Source organism: Bos grunniens, chromosome 5 (genome assembly GCF_055505025.1).
Source record: "Bos grunniens cultivar Pamir isolate PY7600 chromosome 5, Bosgru_T2T1.0, whole genome shotgun sequence".
NCBI lineage: Eukaryota > Metazoa > Chordata > Mammalia > Artiodactyla > Bovidae > Bos > Bos grunniens.
This window is the reverse complement of record NC_141169.1, coordinates 14,267,205-14,291,096: the sequence shown is the minus strand read 5'-3', so window position 1 is coordinate 14,291,096 and position 23,892 is coordinate 14,267,205. Positions and strand designations below refer to the sequence as shown.

At 37.5% G+C, this 23,892-nt stretch overlaps 1 long non-coding RNA gene across 2 annotated transcripts; it reads right to left on the bottom strand.

The window, feature by feature from the left end:
- Positions 1–5,741: 5,741 nt before the first annotated feature.
- LOC147371337 (uncharacterized) lies at positions 5,742–19,792 on the bottom strand. Of its 2 annotated transcripts, none has more exons than XR_015164765.1 (3): positions 19,578–19,792; positions 6,119–6,282; positions 5,742–6,004 (listed from the first exon to the last, which is right to left on the bottom strand). It is a non-coding gene; the product is annotated as an uncharacterized LOC147371337 (long non-coding RNA). The 2 variants fall into 2 exon arrangements; XR_015164766.1 differs by having other exon boundaries at positions 5,742–5,947.
- Between the last annotated feature and the right edge of the window lie 4,100 nt (positions 19,793–23,892).

Here is a 23,892-nt window from a genome sequence, read left to right as displayed (position 1 = left end):
CTTGCTGCTTTTAATATTTGTTCTTTGTGTTTGATCTTTGTTAATTTGATTTATGTGTCTTGGGTTGTTTTGCCTTGGGTTTATCCTGTTTGGGACTCTCTGGGTTTCTTGGACTTGGGTGATTATTTCCTTCCCCATTTTAGGGAAGTTTTCCACTATTATCTCCTCAAGTATTTTCTCATGGTCTTTCTTTTTGTCTTCTTCTTCTGGAACCCCTATGATTCGAATGTTGTAGCGTTTAATATTGTCCTGGAGGTCTCTGAGATTGTCCTCATTTCTTTTAATTCGTTTTTCTTTTATCCTCTCTGATTCATTTATTTCTACCATTCTATCTTCTAATTCACTAATCCTATCTTCTGCCTCTGTTATTCTACTATTTGTTGCCTCCAGAGTGTTTTTAATTTCATTTATTGCATTATTCATTATATATTGACTCTTTTTTATTTCTTCTAGGTCCTTGTTAAACCTTTCTTGCATCTTCTCAATCCTTGTCTCCAGGCTATTTATCTGTGATTCCATTTTAGTTTCAAGATTTTGGATCAATTTCACTATCATTATTTGGAATTCTTTATCAGGTAGATTCCCTATCTCTTCCTCTTTTGTTTGGATTGGTGGGCATTTATCCTGTTCCTTTATCTGCTGGGTATTCCTCTGTCTCTTCATCTTGTTTAAATTGCTGAGTTTGAGGTGTCCTTTCTGTATTCTGGCAGTTTGTGGAGTTCTCTTTATTGTGGCATTTCCTCACTGTGTGTGGGTTTGTACAGGTGGCTTGTCAAGGTTTCCTGGTTAGGGAAGCTTGTGTCAGTGTTCTGGTGGGTGGAGCTGTATTTCTTCTCTCTGGAGTGCAATGAAATATCCAGTAATGAGTTATGAGATGTCTATAGTTTTGGGGTGACTTTGGGCAGCCTGTATCTTGAAGCTCAGGGCTGTGTTCCATTGTTGCTGGAGAATTTGCTTGGTATGTCTTGCCCTGGAACTTATTGGCCCTTGTGTGGTGCTTGGTTTCAGTGTCGGTATGGAGGCATTTGATGAGCTCCTGTCAATTAATGTTCCTTGGAGTCAGGAGTTCCCTGGAGTCAGGGTTTGGACTTAAGTCTCCTGCTTCCGGTTATCCGTCTTATTTTTACAGTAGTTTCAAAACTTCTTCTTCTATACAACACCATTGATAAAACATCTACATTAAAGATGAAAAGTTTCTCTATGGTAAGGGTCACTCAGAGAGGTTCACAGGGTTACATGGAGAAGAGAAGAGGGAGGAGGGAGTTAGAGGTGACCCAAATGAGATGAGGTGAATCAATAATGGAGAGAGTGGGCTAGCCAGTAGTCACTTCCTTATGTGCACTCCACAACTGGACCACTCAGAGATGTTCACGGAGTTATACAGAGAAGAGAAGAAGGAGGAAGGTGACAGAGGTGGCCAGAAGGATAAAAGGGGGGAATGAAAAGGAGGGAGACAGATCCAGCCAGTAGTCAGTTCCCTAAGTGTTCTCCACTGTCTGGAACACACAGAAATTCACAGAGTTGTGTAGAGTAGAGAGGGGTTAGGGAGGAGACACAGGCGACCTGGTGGAGAAAAAGGAGAGTCCAAAGCGAGAGAGAGCAGTCAAGCCAGTAATCTCACTCCCTAGTGAAAAATGGGTCCTGAAGATTGGGTTCTTAAAGGTACAAAATTGGTAACAAATACATAAAAGCAAAAATTAAAAATCTAGAGTAGAGTTTGGAATTTCAAAAATACGATGTTAAAGAAAAGAAGAAGGAAAAGAAAGAGAGAAAAAACGAATAAACAAAAATAAACAAGGTCGCAAAAATTATAAAGAAAGTACAGGTACAAAATTGATAACTAATACCAAAAAGCAAAAATTAAAAATCTAGAGTAGAGTTTGGAATTTCAAAAATACAATGTTAAAAAAAAAAGAAGAAGAAGAAAAATAAAGAGAGAAAACAAACAAACAAAAACAAACAATGTCACAAAAATTATAAAGAAAATATAGGTACAAAATTGATATCAAATACCAAAAAGCATAAATTAAAAATCTAGAGTAGAGTTCGGAATTTCAGATATACAATGTTACATAAAAGAAGAAGAGAAAGAAACAGAGAAGAAGAAAAAAAAAAGTCACAGAAATTATATAAAGAAAAACTATAGGTACAAAATTGATAACAAATACCAAAAAGCAAAAATTAAAAATCTAGAGTAGAGTTTGGAATTTCAAAAATACAATGTTAAAGAAAAGAAGAAAAAAAAAAAGCTCAAAAAATTATAAAATATATATATATGAAGTTTGCTGAAGAAGAAAAAAATAGGGTCTTTTTTTTTTTTTTTTTGCAAAGTAATAGGTTATAAAAGTGAAAATTAAAGGAACAATAGAGGACTTAAAAAAATTTTTTTAATTAAAAAGAAAAAAAGAATGATCGTAAAAATAATAAAAATATATCTAGGAGTTTCTTGGTTTTGTTGTGGGTGTTGTGGGTTCAGTTCATTTTTGGCTGGTTCCTTGGTCAGACTTATATTTCTCAAGATCTATAGGCCCCTTCCTATGTAGTCCGTAGTAACCACAGGGTTTTGATCTATTGCCTGTAGCTTCCAAGGCGATTCCCTCTGTTATATCTTCTTCTGTTTGCTAGTCTCTTCAGTATCTGGTTTCCGCCCTGACACAAAGGGGATGGTGGAGGACACTTTTTTTTTTTTTTTTTTTTAGGCTTACTTGTTCAGTCGCGCTGTGGGGAGGGAGGGAGGGATGCTGCAAACAAATAACACTGGCGTGGGCTCGCAGTGCCTCAGCCACCCTGGGTCTGCCCCCGTTCACGGCGCGTGTAGCCACCCTGCCCACACTGCTCGGGCTCTAGGTTGTTCCGCCGGGAACAATCCGAGGCCGGCCCTGGGTTGCATGCACCTCCCAGGTCCAAGCCGCTCAGGTTCAGGCACTCGGGTAGTCCTCAGAGGCGCAGACTCAGTTGGGCCTGCATTTTGTGCTCTTCCCAGGTCCGAGAAGCTCAGGTGATGAGGTGTTTGGCGAGCGCCAATGCTGCGACTTATCGCCTCCCCACCACTCGGTTATCTGGGTGTAAAACCGGCGCACCTTCTCAGGCAGATGTTGACCGTCCAGACCCCCAAGAAGTTTTAGTTTGCAAAGAAGCCTGCTTACAGTTTTACAGATAATGTCTCTCTGGGGCTGCGATTGCCCCCTTCCGGCTCTGGCTGCCTGTCACCGGAGGGGGAAGGTCTGCAGCCGGCTATCTCTGTTCAATCCTTTGTTCCGTGCGCGGGCCTGGCGGTGTCTTAGGTTGGGGCTGGCTTTTCGCGTGGTAGATATCCCACAGTCTGGTTTGCTAGCCCAAATTATTTCGCTCAGATAGCGCTCAGGGTATTCAGGCCAGATTCTTACTCTCAGCGATGCAGCCCACGCCGCGCCTCCCTGCCCAGCCCCCGCTTGCTAATGGCGGATGCAGGCGTCTGTGCTGCTTCTCCGCTGGGGGAGTTACCGTAGGGCTCGCAATCTGCGAGTTTTAATTATTTATTTATTTTTTCTCCCTGTTATGTTGCCCTCTGTGCTTCCAAAGCTTGGCACAGATTCAGCAGCAAGAAGGTTTCCTGGTGTTTGGAAACTTCTCTCTTTTTAAGATTCCCTTCCCGGGACGGAACTCCGTCCCTCCCTCTTTTGTCTCTTTTTTTTGTCTTTAATATTTTTTCCTACCTCCTTTTGAAGAGTTGGGTTGCTTTTCTGGGTGCCTGATGTCCTCTGCAGGCATTCAGAAATTGTTTTGTAGAATTTACTCGACGTTTAAATGCTCTTTTGATGAATTTGTGGGGGAGAAAGTGTTCTCCCCGTCCTACTCCTCCGCCATCTTGGGTCCTCCCCCCCGCTCAGCTTTCTTTATAGCCCAACTCTCACATCCATACATGACCACTGAAAAAACCATAGCCTTGACTAGACAGACCTTTGTTGGCAAAGTAATGTATAGTAACATTCAGTTAGCCAACTTGTTATTCGGACCCAAAACTTAGTTGTCATAATTTACTCTTTTTTGCAAAACGATTAATTTTGGATCTATGTTCAAAATACACACTGATGTCCACTTTCCCCCACCATTTACTATATTATCCTAGTTCAACCTTCCAACAGCTTTGAGCTGCACTGTCTGCAAAGTTGTCTTGACAGATCAGTCGGTTTTACTCCTGCACCCACTCCCTTTCAGACTATTCTTACACACTGGCCAGAGAATGGTTTTAAAATGTGAGCTGAATTGTGTTACCCCACATCTATTCTCTCAACTATTCATGTACTGTAATGCTTCCTCATGGCGTTTAGAATAATACAGAAAATCTTTAATAAGACATGATTCCTCTTCTATTTGTGTGTGACAAACCATCTATCTTCATCTTCTCGACGTTACTTGAAATTGTTGTTGTTCAGTGATGAAGTCACATTGGACTCTTTGCAACCCCATGGGTCCCTGTCCTTCATTATATCCCAGAGTTGGCTCAGACTCATGTCCATTGAGTTTCCATGCTATCTAACTATCTTATCCTCTGCCACCCCCTTCTGGTTTTGCCTTTAATCTTTCCCAGCATCAGGGTCTTTTCCAGTGAGTCAGCTCTTCAAATCGGGTGGCCAAAGTATTGGAGCTTCAGCTTCAGCATCAGTCCTTCAATGACTATTTCCTTTAGGGTGGATTGGTTTGAATTAATTGCAGTCCAAGGAACTCTCAAGAGTCTCCTCCAGCACCACAATTTGAAAATATCAATTCTTTGGCCCTCAGCCTTTTTTATGGTTCAAATCTCATATCCATACGTGACTACTGGAAAAACCATAGTTTGACTAAATGGACTTTGGTTGGCAAAGTGATGTCTCTGCTTCTTAATATGCTGCTGAGGTCTGTCATAGCTTTCCTTCCAAGGAGCGAGCATCTTTTAATTTCACACTGCAGTCACCATCTGCAGTGATTTGGAGCCAAGAAAATAAAAGCTGTCACTGTTTCTGCTTCTTCCCTTTCTATTTGCCATGAAGCAATGGGGCAAGATGCCATGATCTTAGTTTTTTGAATGTTGAATTTTAAACCAGCTTTTTCACTCTCCTCTTAAACCCTCATCAAGATGCCCTTTAGTTCCTCTTCACTTTCTGCCATTAGAGTGGTATGATCTGCATATCAGAGGTTTTTGATATTTGTCCCAGTACTCTTGATTCCAGCTGTGATTCATTCAGCCTGTATTTCCCATGAGGTACTCTGTGTATAAGTTAAACAAATTTTCCCCTCATGACCTTTGAACTTACCATCTTTGATTTGGTCAGTTATTGCCCAGAAGTAGTGTCATTATTTCAATTCATTCAGGGCTTTGCTCAAAGTTCATACAGTCTCTTTTACCTTACTCTTGTCTGTCAATCTATTTACATACTACTGCTTGATGTGTATTAACGTCAGGTTAATAAGCAAAAATACTCTTTTTTATTCCAAGTTGTAGCCCAGTGCTTAGAAGAAAGCCTGGAATGCAGTAGATACTAATATTAATTAATTAATTATCACAATCATTATCTAAATAAGATTCAGAATATATACATTTGTTTTTTCTGATTGTTGAATTATAACTGCTTGTAAATTTATTAATTTCAGAAAATTAACTATGTGGCAAAAACCATATTATCAAGAATCATCATTCTCCACCCATATACCAAGAGATATTATGGAAACTTTTTGGCATCCTTTATTTTAGTATGCTTTTATTGTATTTCCATTTTAAAAAGTTGAGATTAAAAAATAAGTTTGTGTCAGTAAAACAGAAATAATTAGAGCTATTTAAAGCAAGAGCTTTAATACAGGTATTTATATGTTTATAAAATTGTTGAGTAATGAATCTATAAAGGTACAAAAAGTCACTGTTAACTCCCCAGTTTCCTGCTTCCTCCCAGGATGGCAGGTTTCCCAAATGGCACAGTGGTGAAGAATCCACCTGACAATGCAGGAGACACAAGAGATGTGGGTCCAGTCACTGGATTGTTAAGATTCCCTGGGGAGGAAATGGCACCCTGTTCTAGTATTCTTCCCTGGAAAATCCCATGGATAGAGGAGCCTGGGGGACTACAGTCCATGGGGTCACAAAGTGTGAGACACGTCTCCATACCTGAGCACGTTCACACACCCAGGATGTCAGGCAGTTGCAGCGATCGCAGGGATCTTCAGAGGATGTTTATAACGGCTTCCACCAGTGAGGCAGGCAATGTGGGGAAAACAGCCAGAAGCGCCGTAAGTCTTGTGTCTGCTTAAGTCCATGCTTTTCCACTAATGCTGGAGAAGAAATAACAAACTTCAAACTGTTTCTCCCTCATATTTCACCCCTTAAGAAATAGTATCCCTTTTTCTGTGTTGCCCACACCAATAAACTAGAAGATGTTATTAGCTTTAATCTCTCTCCTTCCCAAATTTTACTCCTATTTGAATTGCTATTTATTAAAACTCCAAAATTTACTTATATGGCCCACTTTATTGCATCTTAACTTGTAGTGACTCAACTCACTACTCAATTGCTGCAACATTCTACATTCTAACTCCCCTCCAATCTATTTTCCCCATGGGAGAAAGTTTTTGTGTTAAATTAGAAGCACTTACATTATACTTAGTGTAATATTAAAAATATGTTTGTGAAGCACAAGCTATAGCAATTGATTAAAGTGAGTGAAATTTTAAAGGAAGATGGGAGTGGTTTATGACTTTTGAAGTAAACTGGATAAAGATATCAAGTAAGTGCTTGAATTGTGTTTGGAGAATTGGTCATGAATTGAAAACAATGGTAATGTGGGAATCAACAGAATTATTTCTTCTTAGTCTGACCTAGTGATAATAACCTTCCCAATACACTGAATTTTTAAATAAACTGCTTAAAAATGAAATCAAACTTCAGTAACTAATTCATGAAATAAAGCACAAAAAGATGGAGAAAGGTGAAGAAAAGAAAAAGAAGAATAGCAGAAAATCATAGAAAAAAAAAAAAAGATCCTGATGGTGTGCTTATTTTTCAAAGTGAGTTAGATACTAGAGAAAAGTCTATAACATGCAGTGATTCTAGAATTAAGCACTTCTACATGGTAATAAATTCTCACCAGTCATAGTCTTTACCAGTGGGACATTGGAAATCTGCTGTTACAAGATACACACACATACACATATACACAATCTAAATTTAAAGACTACCTCAATTTAAAGAAAAATTATTACCAGTGTTTTATCGTTTTCTATATATTGGTCTTTAGTTGCTTTAGGTAGATATATTCCTAAGTATTTTATTCTTTCCGTTGCAATGGTGAATGGAATTGTTTCCTTAATTTCTCTTTCTGTTTTCTCATTATTAGTGTATAGGAATGCAAGGGATTTCTGTGTGTTGATTTTATATCCTGCAACTTTACTATAGTCATTGATTAGCTCTAGTAATTTTCTGGTGGAGTCTTTAGGGTTTTCTATGTAGAGGATCATGTCATCTGCAAATAGTGAGAGTTTTACTTTTTCTTTTCCAATTTGGATTCCTTTTATTTCTTTTTCTGCTCTGATTGCTGTGGCCAAAACTTCCAAAACTATGTTGAATAGTAATGGTGAAAGTGGGCACCCTTGTCTTGTTCCTGACTTTAGAGGAAATGCTTTCAATTTTTCACCATTGAGGATAATGTTTGCTGTGGGTTTGTCATAAATAGCTTTTATTATGTTGAGGTATGTTCCTTCTATTCCTGCTTTCTGGAGAGTTTTTATCATAAATGGGTGTTGAATTTTGTCAAAGGCTTTCTCTGCATCTATTGAGATAATCATATGGTTTTTATTTTTCAATTTGTTAATGTGGTGTATTACATTGATTGATTTGCGGATATTGAAGAATCCTTGCATTCCTGGGATAAAGCCCACTTGGTCATGGCGTATGATCTTTTTAATGTGTTGTTGGATCCTGATTGCTAGAATTTTGTTAAGGATTTTTGCATCTATGTTCATGGAGAAATATACCATTTTCATGGATTGGAAGAATCAATATAGTGAAAATGAGTATACTACCCAAAGCAATTTACAGATTCAATGCAATCCCTATCAAGCTACCAACAGTATTCTTCACAGAGCTAGAACAAATAATTTCACAATTTGTATGGAAATACAAAAAACCTCGAATAGCCAAAGCGATCTTGAGAAAGAAGAATGAAACTGGAGGAATCAACCTACCTGACTTCAGGCTCTACTACAAAGCCACAGTTATCAAGACAGTATGGTACTGGCACAAAGACAGAAATATAGATCAATGGAACAAAATAGAAAGCCCAGAGATAAATCCACGCACATATGGACACCTTATCTTTGACAAAGGAGGCAAGAATATACAATGGATTAAAGACAATCTCTTTAACAAGTGGTGCTGGGAAATCTGGTCAACCACTTGTAAAAGAATGAAACTAGAACACTTTCTAACACCATACACAAAAATAAACTCAAAATGGATTAAAGATCTCAACGTAAGACCAGAAACTATAAAACTCCTAGAGGAGAACATAGGCAAAACACTCTCTGACATACATCACAGCAGGATCCTCTATGACCCACCTCCCAGAATATTGGAAATAAAATCAAAAATAAACAAATGGGACCTGACTAACCTTAAAAGCTTCTGCACATCAAAGGAAACTATTAGCAAGGTGAAAAGACAGCCTTCAGAATGGGAGAAAATAATAGCAAATGAAGCAACTGACAAACAACTAATCTCAAAAATATACAAGCAACTCCTACAGCTCAACTCCAGAAAAATAAACGACCCAATCAAAAAATGGGCCAAAGAACTAAATAGACGTTTCTCCAAAGAAGACATACAGATGGCTAACAAACATATGAAAAGATGCTCAACATCACTCATTATCAGAGAAATGCAAATCAAAACCACTATGAGGTACCATTTCACACCAGTCAGAATGGCTGCGATCCAAAAGTCTACAAATAATAAATGCTGGAGAGGGTGTGGAGAAAAGGGAACCCTCTTACACTGTTGGTGGGAATGCAAACTAGTACAGCCACTATGGAGAACAGTGTGGAGATTCCTTAAAAAACTGGAAATAGAACTGCCTTATGATCCAGCAATCCCACTGCTGGGCATACACACTGAGGAAACCAGAAGGGAAAGAGACACGTGTACCCCAATGTTCATTGCAGCACTGTTTATAATAGCCAGGACATGGAAGCAACCTAGATGTCCATCAGCAGATGAATGGATAAGAAAGCAGTGGTACATATACACAATGGAGTATTACTCAGCCATTAAAAAGAATACATTTGAATCAGTTCTAATGAGGTGGATGAAACTGGAACCTATTATACAGAGTGAAGTAAGCCAGAAGGAAAAACACCAATACAGTATACTAACGCATATATATGGAATTTAGAAAGATGGTAACAATAACCCTGTGTACGAGACAGCAAAAGAGACACTGATATATAGAACAGTCTTATGGACTCTATGGGAGAGGGAGAGGGTGGGAAGATTTGGGAGAATGGCATTGAAACATGTAAAATATCATGTATGAAATGAGATGCCAGTCCAGATTTGATGCACGATACTGGATGCTTGGGGCTAGAGCACTGGGACGACCCAGAGGGATGGTATGGGGAGGGAGGAGGGAGGAGGGTTCAGGATAGGGAACACATGTACACCGGTGGTGGATTCATTTTGATATTTGGCAAAACTAATACAATTATGTAAAGTTTAAAAATAAAATAAAATTTAAAAAAATATTAAGATCTATTGATTACAGTTCTTTTATACTTTGTATCTGTCTTCTTCCTTAAATATTTGATCATGAGTTTTAGCACTCCAGTTAAGTAATATGTAGTTCTTAAACATATATAATACCACAGAAATATAAACATGTTTGTTACAAAAATATGCTGACTTACATCCAGTTGTGTTACAATTTTAAATTTTCTTTTCTCAAACCAGTTTTTTGCACTTTTAACAATTTTACAGAAGCAGTGTCTTAAATTCATCTGCTAATGCCTCTAATTGGAGAGGGCAATGGCAACCCACTCCGGTGTTCTTGCCTAGAGAGTCCCAGGGATGGCGGAGCCTGGTGGGCTGTCGTCTATGGGGTCGCACAGAGTCGGACATGACTGGAACGACTTAGCAGCAGCAGCAATGCCTCTAAAGTTAAAACCTGTTATTCCTTTCTCAATCTTTTGGTTTTGATATGTTGTTTAAAGAAACCAGACATCAGCTTTAACATATCAAGTGAAGCCACTATGACCCAGGTGTAGGCTCACCCTTCATAGTGCCCACTTCTCCTATTTCATTTCACTAGGAACATTTGTTCACAGATGAAAACTGTGAACAATAGAAAATGAGAAATGTTAACTGACAAGCACCTGGTACTTATTAAATAAGATTTACAAGCAATCAGAGATCATAGGCCTTTTTCAGTAATAAAACTCAGTAGAAAGATACTGATTAAAGCCCTTTTCAAATATAAGAAGATATTATGATGGAAATATAACTAAATAAACTAATGATTATTTTAAAATAAAATTTAACACTGTTAATCTCCCCCCTCCCTTTTACCCTAGGAGCAACATCTTTATTTCATTAGGAACAATCACTATCTTTAGTTCACCAGCTAGAATGACAATCTCTTGAGCAACCCCATCACAGCTAACCATTATCCACCCAACGCAATTTACCAATAAATCAATCACATGTCACTATAGAGATCACCATCATTGAATGTCCAAGCTGTCTTCTCTCTAGTAAGAAACAACACAATTGAGATAAAACTATGATTTTTAAAAGTAAATCTCCTCAGATACTCACCCTTTCAATAAATTGCAAGAAGTTCAACAGTAGTCTAATAGTTAAAGAGTAATCAATACTAGAAAAAGAAAGAAGCTGAGAGAAGAAGTAGGACATTGGTTTGCCAATGGCATCTAATTGACACACTTATGGAACATCTGCTCTCTGGAAGTTCTACTTTCCAAATGAGCCCACTACTACTGCTAACATTTTTCAGATTGATTTCTGCAGATCAAAGGTGCAACAGAACTGTAATCAAAGGATTTTATGTTTATGCAGCCGTTTCAATTGAGACAGATGGAGCCACAATTTATCTTGAAAGGTGGGGAGGGGAAAGGAGAATAAATTATTTCTGCTCTAGTTACTTGCAAAAATAGTTCTATATATGGCTTTCTTAAGATATTTTTATTTTCTGTTCTCTACAAGATGACATTTTATTCAGATACATATAATCTTTGAAATTGGTCAGCTAGAAGTTAAGACTTCGTTATAGTTACCGCTCAGTTCCAAGTTCTACAAATATGGAGATGTTCATTCAAAACATCATAATTAGCTTTCTTTGGAAATAGTCCATTCTCCCTTAGTGTTATTCAGTGTCTGTGAACAGCATACACCCCAACCACATGTCTTATTGCATTGGGAGGGTAGTAGTAAGCATACTTTAATTTGAATAACCTCAAGCAAATTTTTCATTAGTCATCTGGAGGCTGCCATAACAAAACATTATAGACCGGGTGGATTAAACAAAAGGAATTTATTTTTTACAATTTTAGGAGCTATAAGTCCGAAGTCAGGGCACCTGTTGGTTCTTTTCTGATAAGGCCTCTTTTGGCTTGTAGGCAGTTGTGATCTTCTTGCATGTTGCGTGACCTCTTCTTGCAGAGGAGTTAGAGAGGGAGAGGGAGAGAACATGATCTCTGGTTTCTCTTATGACACTAATCCTGGGAGATCAGATACTCACCCAGTGACCTCATTTAACTTTACTTCCTTAGAGGCCCATCTCAAAATCTATTAATAGCTACCCTGGGGGGTTAGGACTTCAGCGTGCGAATTTTGTGGAGACACAAACAACTGGTCTTTAATGAGTATCTTGAGACAGATAAGAGAAATAATGAGGAAAAAAGAAAATTCAGGAGTTTTGTTTTAAATATTGTTTAAAGTGATGCATACTTTCAGATATAAATATAATACATTCAATTATCAACACAAGAAGCAGAAAATAACATGCAAACTTTGAATATGAAAACACTTTTACTTCAACAAAACTTGTCTGCCAAATGTTATTCTAACATATGTACGATGGAATGAATTTCAGCAAAAATAGATACTATTCAATTTAAACATAGGGATGCAACATTTAGAATTTTTTTAATTCTGTGTGTGTGTGTGTGTGTTAGTTGCTCAGTTGTGTCCAACTCTTTGTGACCCTATGGACTGTAGCCCGCCAGTTTCCTCTGTTCATGGGATTCTCCAGGCAAGAATACTGGAGTGGGTTGCCATTTCCTCACTGATTATTTAAATAACACAATTCACCAAAATAAAATCACTACGGAATGAAAGAATAAGTTTTTATTTATTTATACAGCAATATTAGCAGCAGTCCTCAACCCAGGCAAAGGTCAAATACAGGTTATTATGAATAATGCTGGTGCAGTTTTATGAGTAAAAGGACCTTTAACCTTCACATTTCCAGATGTTAATATTTGCTGTTTAATAGTCAAAACAACTCTAACCCATACTGAAAACTGGCAGGAATTCATAGTGTAGTAGATCAGGGCTATTTATTTTACATATCAACAGAGTGTGCGCATGTCCCCAGTCAGCATATTCTCATGAATCACTGTTCTACAAGTTTCCTAAGGATTCTTTGAATTAATGGCTACGAATCGATCTCTTTTCTTTCTTTCCATTTCAACGCGAGCAAATTGTTTCAAGTACATTAGCAGAGAATACAACTTCATTCACTTCATTCAAGAAAGATTGAGAGAAACAGATAACATTAATTCCTCTGCATTTCTATGTATCAGCAGAAAACGTTTGGGCCCTCCACAGATAGATGTAGATGCAAAACAGAGCTTAAAAGTAGTGCTAAGTAAATGTGATATGACACATATTTAAGAAAATGGGTTTGAAGTAATATTATTATCATTTGACTTTTTCACATAAGAAATGCATTCCTAAAAAACAGCATGCTGTGCTGTGTTTAGCCGCTCAGTCGTGTCCAACTCTTTGCGACCCCATAGACTGTAGCCCGCCAGGCTCCTCTGTTCATGGGGATTCTCCAGCCAAGAATACTGGAGTGGATTGCTATGCCCTCTTCCAGGGGATCTTCACAACCCAGGGATTGAACCCAGGTCTCCCACATTACAGGCGGATTCTTTAGAAAAACATCATGGGGTTTATGAGTGCTGTGTTGTGCTTTGCTCAGTTGTGTATGACTCTTTGCGACCCTTTGCCAGGCTCTTCTGTCCATGGACTTTTTCAGGCAAGAATGTTAAGAGTGGGTTGCCATTTCCTACTCCAGGGGATCTTCCCAACCCAAGGATCAAATCTCATCTTCTGTGTCTCCTACACTGCAGGCAGATGCTTTACCAATGAACCATCAGGGAAGCCCAGAGTTTATCATTAAGAATTTTTAATTTGTAAAAATAATCATATAGGAAGTGATTTTGTTTAGTCCTGCCTATCTGTTTGTAGCTGGGAACAATTTTTTTACTTATTTAAAGCTAGCAGAATCTGTCATTTTCAATTACCTCAGATTAAAATCTCAAAATTGGGACAAATGAGAAATAATTACCATGTATTAATACATCATATATATTTGATACATAAACCAAAAAATAGATTTTCATAATTATTCTCATACTTAGAATTTATAATATCTCAGTGTATAAAGATGTATTTGCATAGTACTTGCCTAGTTTTAAATAGTATATGCAATGTATTTTTAAGTTTAATAAAAATAATCGCTGCATTACTTTAAAATATTTTAGGTTTTTATTAACACCATTATTTACTTTTAGAGTGAAGAATTGGATAAAAAATATAAGCGTTGCTTAGAATTTTTTACAAATTTTAATATTGCATTTCCTTCTGAAATTAATGTGCAGCATATTGGCTGTTTTTCTATCTAATGCTCCTTTTCTCTTCCTCTTTCTTTTTCTCTTCACCCTCTTACCAGTGATAAACACATATTCTGTGGCATCATATCAATCAATTTCTGTTGAGTCTATTATTAAACTTCACCACATGTACACACACTAACAATACAGATGTATCTTTCTTCTTTTATTGAGAAGGAAATCAAAATTTGGGGAGATGAAATCACTCACAGCCATCGGAATAGGTGCCAAATATAAATGTACTCAACTTTTGAACAATATTGACTCACTGGAGTTAACAACATTCCCTATAAAATACTCAGATTTTACAGGTTCTATAGATAAAATATTCCCATAAAACACAGGAAAAAAAGGCTGTGGTAATGTTGTCCACAGTGGAAGAAAGAATTAGCTCTCAGGGTCCGTATAGTCATTCTCAATTTTTGTTCCTGGACCAACAATAACAGCATCATACTTATGAGAAATGCAGGTTCTTGTTCCCATTCCCAGCCCCACTGAATCAAAACTGGTTGCAGCTCAGCAGTCTGTGTCTTAATAAGCCTTCCCCAGTGATTCTAGCTGAATTTGAGAAACAGAGTCTTTGTGTATCTATTCTTCCTAATTGATTGAAATGTATTCTCATAATGCAAAAGCTCTTTTGTTAGAAAAGGTTTATTTGGAGGGACTGTCAATATCTGATCCAGGAGAGCATGGAAAGCTTGTAGTTAAAGAAAAGAGAGTGGAGAAAAATTAAGTGGATATATTATGCATTCCTTAAGGAAAGAAAGATTCACATTCAAAATAATTACTAGCTATAGTCTGTGTCCTCAAATTTACAGATATGAGTCTTTCTTTTATAGGTAGAGGAAAAGGAAGATGTATATTGGGGTAAAAGCAGAAAGGATACACATAGATGACAATGGAAGACGTTGAGGGTGCCATGTAGCGATGGAAACCTAAAGAAGAGCAAGCTACACCCCAAGAAAAGCTACTTCCTGGGACTGCTGAGCCATTCCAAGGACTTTCTTATGAGTTCTTATGGTTAATATCTTTTTCGCCAATCCAGGCAGCTTGGGGGAGAGTACTTCCCTGACGAGGAATGGATTGGGTCCACAGCAGTGAAAGAGGTGAGTCCTAATCACTGGACTGCCAGGGAAGTCCCCTCTATGCCTATTTTCTCTGATTAATTAATCTTTTCTTTTTTCTTCTGCTAGTTATCCTAGATTATTACTTACCTAATAGGATTCACTTCAATTTAGTCTTACTCTTTTAATACTTGCTTAATTTCTTAATTAGCCTTCTGTTTTTAATCTTACTTAAAATTGTATTTCAATTCCATCACGCAGTCATGTGAGACTCTTTGTAACCCCATGGACTATAGCCCACCTGTCTCATCTGTCTGTGGGATTTCCCAGGCAAGAATACTGGAGTGAGTTGCCATTTTCTATTCAGTTTACCTACATCACTTTATTTTACTCTTAGTTTTCAGTTTAAATTATTCTAGATATTTCTTATTTGCAGACTAATTATTTTTCTTTATCATTCATTTTAAATTTCATCCACTTTAAGACTGTATAGAATTATGCAATCCTTGCTTGACATGTACATTCTAGTCTTTATTACCTTACATTAAACTCACTTATGGTAAGATAATAGTATTTTAGCAAAGTTCACTTTTCCAGAAGGAAAAGGACATAACAGTTTAAAGTGATTGCCAAAACATTTTTCATAATATATGTATATTGACTGGAGAAGGAAATGGAAACCCCCTCTGGTTTTCTTGCCTGGAGAATTCCATGGACAGAGGAGCCTGGCAGGTTACAGTCCACAGGGTTGCAAAGAGTCGGACATGACTGAGTGACTGAAACGATGTATGTTGACTCTTTGTCCAACTTTGCCAATACAGTCCTTATTTTCACCTGTTGTACCAAAATAATTATTAATAGCACCCAGCTCAGTGCTCAAATACAGCCCATCTGAACTATGAAAAGTGAAAGTGTTAAGGCTTCAGTTGCTTCTGACTCTTTGTGACCCCATGGACTGTAACCCACCAGGCTCCTCTGTCTGTGGAATATTCCAGGCAAGAATGCTGGAGTGGGTAACCATTCCCTTCTCCAGGGGATCTTCCCGACCCAGGGATCAAACCCTGGTCTCCCATATTGCAGGCAAATTGTTTACCATCTGAGCCACCAGGGAAGCCCAATTTGAACTATAAATTAAATCAATACTCAAAAGAGCTAAGCTTTGGGCTCTTTTCTAAATTTATATTTGCCAGTGTGACATTGTGATATAAGAAATATGTATTTAGTTCTTATCCCTGGTTCCTGGCACAAAGCTTCTAAAGCCTTTAGAGTTTCCCTAGTGACAGAAATGAGAGAATAGTCTTCTGTCATTTATAATAAGCACCTTTCAACCAGTCCTGAGGTTACAGTAGTTAGGTGACTCTTGGAGGATGAGGGCTAGTTAAACCCAGAGAAATTGACCACATGATGGCTAGAGATTGATATAATCACAACTAGTTAATGATTAAACTAGTAATGTTTATATAATGAAGACTCCAGAAAAACTGTAGTCAAAGATCAAAGTCAAAGTCAAAGAGAGCTCCTGGGTTGGTGAACGCATTTAGGTGCTGGGGAGGTGGCCTGCTGGAGAAGGCATGGAAACTCCATACCCCTAGCTTATACATTGTCCGGTATACCGCTTTATCTGGACTTTCATCTATATCCTTTGGCATATCCTTTATAATAAACTGATAAATGTGAATAAATATATTCCTGAGTCTATGAGTTATTCTAGCAAATTATCAAACCAGAGAAGAGAGTCAAGGGAGCTTCCAATTTATAACTGGTCAATTAGCTGCACAGGTGACAACCTTGCCACTAGCTTGCGAAGCGGGGAGTAGTCTTGTGGAACAGTTTTTTTTTTTTTTTTTTAACACTAGGCAGTTAGTGTCAGAATAAATTAAACTGTAGGACAACCAGCTGGTCTCCACAGAAGGTGGTAGAATTGGTTGGTGTGTGGAGATCCCCACATTTTTGGTGTAAGAATGTTGTAAGAATACAGAAAAGCTTTGCCTTTAGTCAGTGAAAAAATATATTTAACTCTTGTGACCGCATTTTTGAAACTTGAAGCTCCTCCTTAACATTCTTCCTTTCTGTCTTCTGCTTTAATTTTAAATGAGACACTTAGCGACATATAGGGGCTTCCCTGATGGTTCAAATGGTAAAGAATCCACCTGCAATGCAGGTGAGCTGGATTCAATCCCTGGGTTGGGAAGATCCCCTGGAGAAGGGAATGGTTACCCACTACAGTATTCTTGCCTGGAGAATTCCATGGACAGAGGAGACATGAGGTCACAAAGAGTGGGATATGACTGAGTGACTAACACTTTCAGTTAGCAATGTATATTTAAAAATTTTTTTTAATTTAAATTTATTTATTTTAATTGGAGGCTAATTACTTTACAATATTGTATTGGTTCTGCCACACATCAACATGAATCCACCACAGGTGTACACGTGTTCCCCATCCTGGACCCCCCTCCCACCTCCTTCCCCGTACCATCCCTCTGGGTCATCCCAGTGCACCAGCCCCAAGCATCCTGTATCCTGCATCGAACCTGGACTGGTGATTCGTTTTGCTTCCCTCTAGAGTCTAAGTTCTCTGAGGCTAAAAGTTTGTCTCTTTATTCATCTTTCAAGTAGTGTCCTCAGCTACTATTTGAATACTGTGAAAATAATAGATGTTTGGGGGAGATATATATATATATATATTCTGAGCATCTATTAATATATATATATATATATAAATACATCTACATATATACACATACACAAAGTATTTATATATCAGATATATAATATACACATAGAGTATATATATATTGTGTGTATGTCTTGCCTAACAGAGATTTTTTTCAACTCAGTTCTTCCCTCAGTATATTCTTTTCTTCTTCCTGGAATTTATTTTAGTGAAGACATATTGATGGCAAAGATCTTTGGTTTATAAAACTAATAAGACTATCACTCTGTTTAAATAATAGGTTAGCTGTTTTGACACAGTGATTCTCAGTACTCTGGGGATTATTATTATTACTTTTTTATGGCTGTCATTATAACTGGAAATTTGCTGTCAGTATAATTTATAGATATTATGTCTTTTTAAAAAATGATTTTAAGATTACATTTTAAAACTTTTGTTATCTTAATTTCTTATCTAAATAAGATTTCTTATTACCTGTTTGGAAAAAAATGTGCTTCCTTAATATGGTTCTCTCATTAGATCTGAAACATTCTCATATTTCTGTCATCAAATTGTGCCTCTCCTTCTTTCCCTCACTTTTTTCCTTTAAGATCTCCTATCAGAAATATTTTTGGCCTTTCTCCATATCTCTTAATATATCATTTTCCCACCACATTATCTCTTGTGGTGCTTTCTGCATAATTTCTATTCTGTGCAATTCTTTCAGTTAACTACGTCTCCCTTCAATTCCAGTTAATCTGAATTTAAATGCTGCATTTAATTTTAATGCCTAAATATTTTAATTTATAGGTATTAGCTTTGATTCTTTTTCAAATCTGTCTGGTCCTTACTAAAAGAGCTTTTTTCCTTATTTTCAATTCCTTCTACCACTATAACCGCTTTTATATACTTATAGTTTACTAAATTGTTTAGTGCTAGCTGTTGTTACAAGCATACAACAAACCCACAAATATATGTGCCATACATTTCTTGTAAATGTATATAAGGTCAGTCAGGTGTTTTGAGTGAGTGGTCTTCCTTTTGCCTGTTTGAGTATATAGTCTCATTCAATGCGGGGAGCGAGCTCCGCCTCTGGCAAAGGTCATGAGGAAGGAGGCTTGGCATACGCAAAGGCGGGATCAAGCCTCAGGAGTCTCCCTGGAAATTCTCGAGCAATCTACCCCCAAAACCAGAGTCTGCCTACTTTCTGCTTTGTGCTTTCACCTACACCTCTGACTTTACGGGGGGCTGTCCCCCACTACCTCTCTGAAAAAAGAGTTAGCTTACAGCTCCAGTTAATAATTCCTGGGTGTGACAGTGTTTAACCTACAAACTCCTTTGGAAATCCTCTAGCCTGCCTGAATAGGTTTTTCCGGCCACATGTGATTGTTCAGAGCCTCCCAACTGTGAGAGGCAGGAGATGTTCTAAACTGTCTAAACACAGATTCTTTTGAGTAGTTAAAAGATTGATTAGAAATTGTATTGGTGAAGGGATTTTCACTTGTTGAGCCAATGTTTGCTGCTAAGTTTCCATATCCCTTACCTGCTGTGTCCCTGGCAGTGTATTGATTAATATAGTTGGTGTAAGTAGTAGCTTTAATGTTTGTAACCTGGGACCCTTGAGTTAATTCTTTTTCTTGTTATAGCCCACCACACCTTTGCTCTGTAGGAATGCAACTTTATCTAATGCTTTTTGGAGGCTGGCGCCTGACTTGAGAATAATCACCTTTAGAGAAAAAGGCCTCCGGGCCAGAAGATGATGCAAATCACCTAAACTTTTGCATATGATATGTTTGCAGGAAGAAAGCCTGGCTTACTGCATGACTCTACCCCTTCCCCCATTATCCTCTATGCATAACTTAAGGTATAAAAACTACTTTGGAAAATAAAGTGCGGGCCTTGTTCACCGAAACTTGGTCTCACCATGTCGTTCTTTCTCTTACCTTCTGGCTGAATTATTCAGCCTCTTTTCTCCACTGAATTTCCTCACTGAGCTATCCTTATTTCAGCCTCTTTTCTCCACTGAATTTCTTCACTGAGCTATCCTCATTCTATTACTCTTTATATCCTTAATTAACGTTTAATTAAGCAGTTGTTTCCTGATCCTCGCCGACGCCGTCCCCGCTTCGAATACCCTGGATCAGCCGGGGCTGGTCCCCGGCAATTCAATATCCTGGGTGACCCTCCTCCTAACCCATACTATGGTTTCCATTCTACAAGGATGAGAAAAAAGGAGAATGATGGCTGCATGTTGGAAGTTTGTATCAACTAGGCCAAGAAGTTACATATATTCACTTTAGATATATTCCATAGGCCAGAACTTGGCTATATGGCTATAGCCAACTACAAGGGAAGCTTGGACATATACTCACTTCCTCTCCGAATCCAAGAAGAAGATGAAATAGGTTGGGAGAGCAGCTTGCCAGTCAATACCACAATAATTCTATTCAATAGTTCTTGACAGATTAATTATGCAATTTGTTTCTGTCCCACTGCTGACCTTATATATTGCTTCCTCTTGTGTTTTGTTATTTTAGACTAAAAGATTATAATTTAGTGGGACTTTATCTCAGAAATTCTGTGTTGTCTGAGTTCCCAGACCTCACAAGTCAAGTAGTATAAATATTAATACAAAATCCATGTGAATGGAAGCATGTGGTCACAAAATGTCATGGGGAATAATCTTTTTCTACCCTATCCACAGCCCAAACTAAAACCCACAGTATTTCTTTTCATTTCCTCTTGAAAGCAGGCATTTTTTTTTCTTTCCTCATTTACACAGAGGGCAGTGACCCTTTGAAAGTCAAGGCTTCGTATGTCTGTTTCTCAAATTCTCATGTCCTACATTGACCCAGTACCTGCATAGCCATAAGCACTCATCTCTTTGATGATCACTATCAACAAATGTCACCAAGCACAGTTGAAGCATCAGTATTCACATTTTCTGCCCTAGTTTTCAACTTACATTTTGTTCTTTGGAACTTTATCAACCAAATCTCTGGTTACCACTGTAAAAACTTGCCTCTTGGCACAGCTGCTGTGTCTCACTTTCAGGGTGATGCTGCTGTTCTCATCTTTTGCTCTAGTTTTCTACTTACTATTTGTTTCTGGATCCATGATGTTATACTTAAAATCCTGAGAATTTCACTTCCGATGAAATTATGAGAAAACAGAATGTTTTGTTATAAGAGAGTTTCAAAGTACCTTGTCTTCAATATTTCTGAAACAATTTTTTCCCTTATATCTTCTTTCTCTTACTTTCATATTTTAACAGCTTCAATGAACACAATTTATCTAACATTGTTTAAAGATAGTTGTTATGATTAGTCTCCTGCCAAGATATACAATATGGTTTTTATCTACTGCTTCTAATTATGCCACTGTCTTACACATTTTTCTTGTTCATAATTTTTCAGATCTCTAAATTTTAGGTAAACCTTAACTGGATTTATCCATATATTTAACACATGCTTTGATCGCTACTGCATCTAGTATCCTTCTTATTCCAAATGTATGGAGAATTCCTTCCTCTTAAATATTCTTAGTAAGTTTTTATGAATGTCTATGTGTGGTGAATTCTCACTCATTGTTTCTTTATTGATTTTCTATTTCATGACAATTTTTAAGGGTATTTTACCTAAGGTTGCAATTCTAAACTGATTATTATCTTTTTTCTTACCACCATATACATATCGTTTGCTGATGTCAAGTTTAATGTCAAGCTTATTGTTCTTAGTAGTTACCCTGTCCTTTTCATCAGGCTGCTTATAAGATCTCTCTGAAGTTTGCTTTATAATATTTCTAAGTGTAGGTTTACTGTTATTTATCTTTATGTGGGCAGATGATAATCTTAGTATTTGACAATATTAGGTGTTAGGGAATATTGTAAAATGTTTTAAGAGTATAAATTCTTGTTATTGTTTTCTTAATGAGATTCCATTAGTTTATGTTAAACCGGAATTCTATCCCACAATTTTTTTAAACTTCACATATTTTTATTCTCTTTCACTCTGTTCTGTTCTGCATTATGCTTAGTCCTTTCTTCCAGTTAATTAATTCTCGCTTCAGTTTTATCTAAACTGCTACTTTACCCATGCAATATGCTTTAAATTTTAATAATAATTTTTATTTCTCAAATTCCATTTTTAAGCCTACATCCTTTGTCTCATGATATCTTATTTTTAAGATTGGGTCCTAATTGTTTAAAATATTAATTTTATTATCTATCATAGCTCTTTTATGGACTTCCCTGATGGCTTAGTAGTAAAGAGTCTGCCTGACAATGTGGGAGATTTGCGTTCGGTACCTGGATCAGGAAGATTCCCTGGAGATGGAAGTGGCAACCCCACTCTAGTATTCTTGCCTGGGAAATCCCATGGACAGAGGAGCCGGGTGGTGTACAGTCCATGGGAGTCGCAAAATATTTGGACACAATTTAGCAACTAAACAACAACCATTTTTATAAATTCCTGGCATTCTAAACTTACTTTTATTTTATATTCATTTTATTCAGTCATGTTAGTTTCTTAATGGCCTTTGTAACTTTATTTTTTTAGCTCAAAGCATGTTGTTTTATCTATGGAAATATTGTATAATATACCTTGTCAAAGAATAGGACCAAAAACCCAGGGGTCAAAGCCAAGTTCCAAAGGGAAAACAAGTCAGAAATCATCCAGAATGTACAGAGAGCAGGACTGAGTCTTCATCAAAAAACTCCCATTATATACCTGGGATATGGACCAATCATTTTTATACAACATTTCTGCCATCTTTTTAAGTGGGTGTATCACTAGAAATTATCCATTACTGTATCACCATATATATTGTGTATGCTGGGGGAAAAAGTGTGGCCAGAGGATGCAAAAAATGTATTTCTCCCTCACGGGTCTTCATATCAAGAGTAACAGTATCTGACAAACTTCATCCTACCTGGATCTGATTTAGATTTTGAGATCTAGACTTTTAGCCTGAACATAATGCTGTAATGAAATATAATTTTTGAGGGATCTTGGGAGAAGGTAGATATGCTTTTCTAGTGGAATTAATATAAATAATTTTTAACCAAAATGCAGATCATGGTGGTTTTAAAACACGTCCAAAGACAATGGAAACTGTGACAGACTATTTTCTTGGGCTCCAAAATCACAGCAGATGGTGACTGCAGCCATGAAATTAAAAGATGCTTGCTCCTTGGAAGAAAAGCTGTGACAAACCTAGAAAGCATATGAAAAGCAGGGACATTACTTTGCCAATAAATGTCCATATAGTCAGAGCTTTGGTTTTTCAAAAAGTCATGTACGGATGTGAGAGCTGGACAACAAAAAAGGCTGAGCACCAAATAATTGACACCTCCAAATTGTGGTGCTGGAGAAGACTCTTGAGAGTCCCTGGGACAGCAATGAGATCAAATCAGTCAATACTAGAGGAGATCAGTCCTAGGTGTTATGGGAAGGACTGATACTGAAGCTGAAGCTCCAATACTTTGGCCACCTAATGTGAAGAGTCAACTCATTGGAAAAGACTCTGATGCTGGGAATGATTGAAGGCAGGAGGAGAAGGGGACTACAGAGCATGAGATGGTTAGACGGCATCACCGACTCAATGGACAAGAGTTTGAGCAAACTCCAGGAAGTAAAGAAGGACAGGGAGGCCTGGCGTGCTGCAGTCCATGAAGTCTCAAAGAGTCACACACAACTGAGTGACTGAACAACAACAACAGCAAATCCTTTAACACTTCTCTCACTATGCCTAGTTTCTGTACTCCCTTTGTTTGAACCTTGGCTGATATTAATATCTCACTTTTAACAAATGGAATGGAATGCATACGATGCTGTAGGACTTCTGAAGCTATATTATATTATAAATGGCAATGTTGATTCTGACTTGTTTGCTAAGACATTTGCTTTTGGAACCTTGAGGTTACCATATAGTGAAGAAGCCCAGATTACATGGAAAGGCCATATGTTGGTGCTTCCTGGAAGCTAAGCTAAAGTTTCTAGACAAGAGCCAAAATCAACTCACAGACATGTGAAGACTTTGCTTGATTCCAGCCACAGCTATGGAATCACCCCTGCCTGTCAAGTTTTCAGAAGCCTATATCTCAGGCATCATGCAACAAGTAAAACTCTTATACTGTGATATTTCTGAATTCCAAATCCACAGAACTTATGAGTGTATGAAAAGGTTTTCTTAAGCCAATAGTTTTGTGGGAATTTGTTATATAGAAATATCAACTCTAATAGGCTTATAAATTTACAT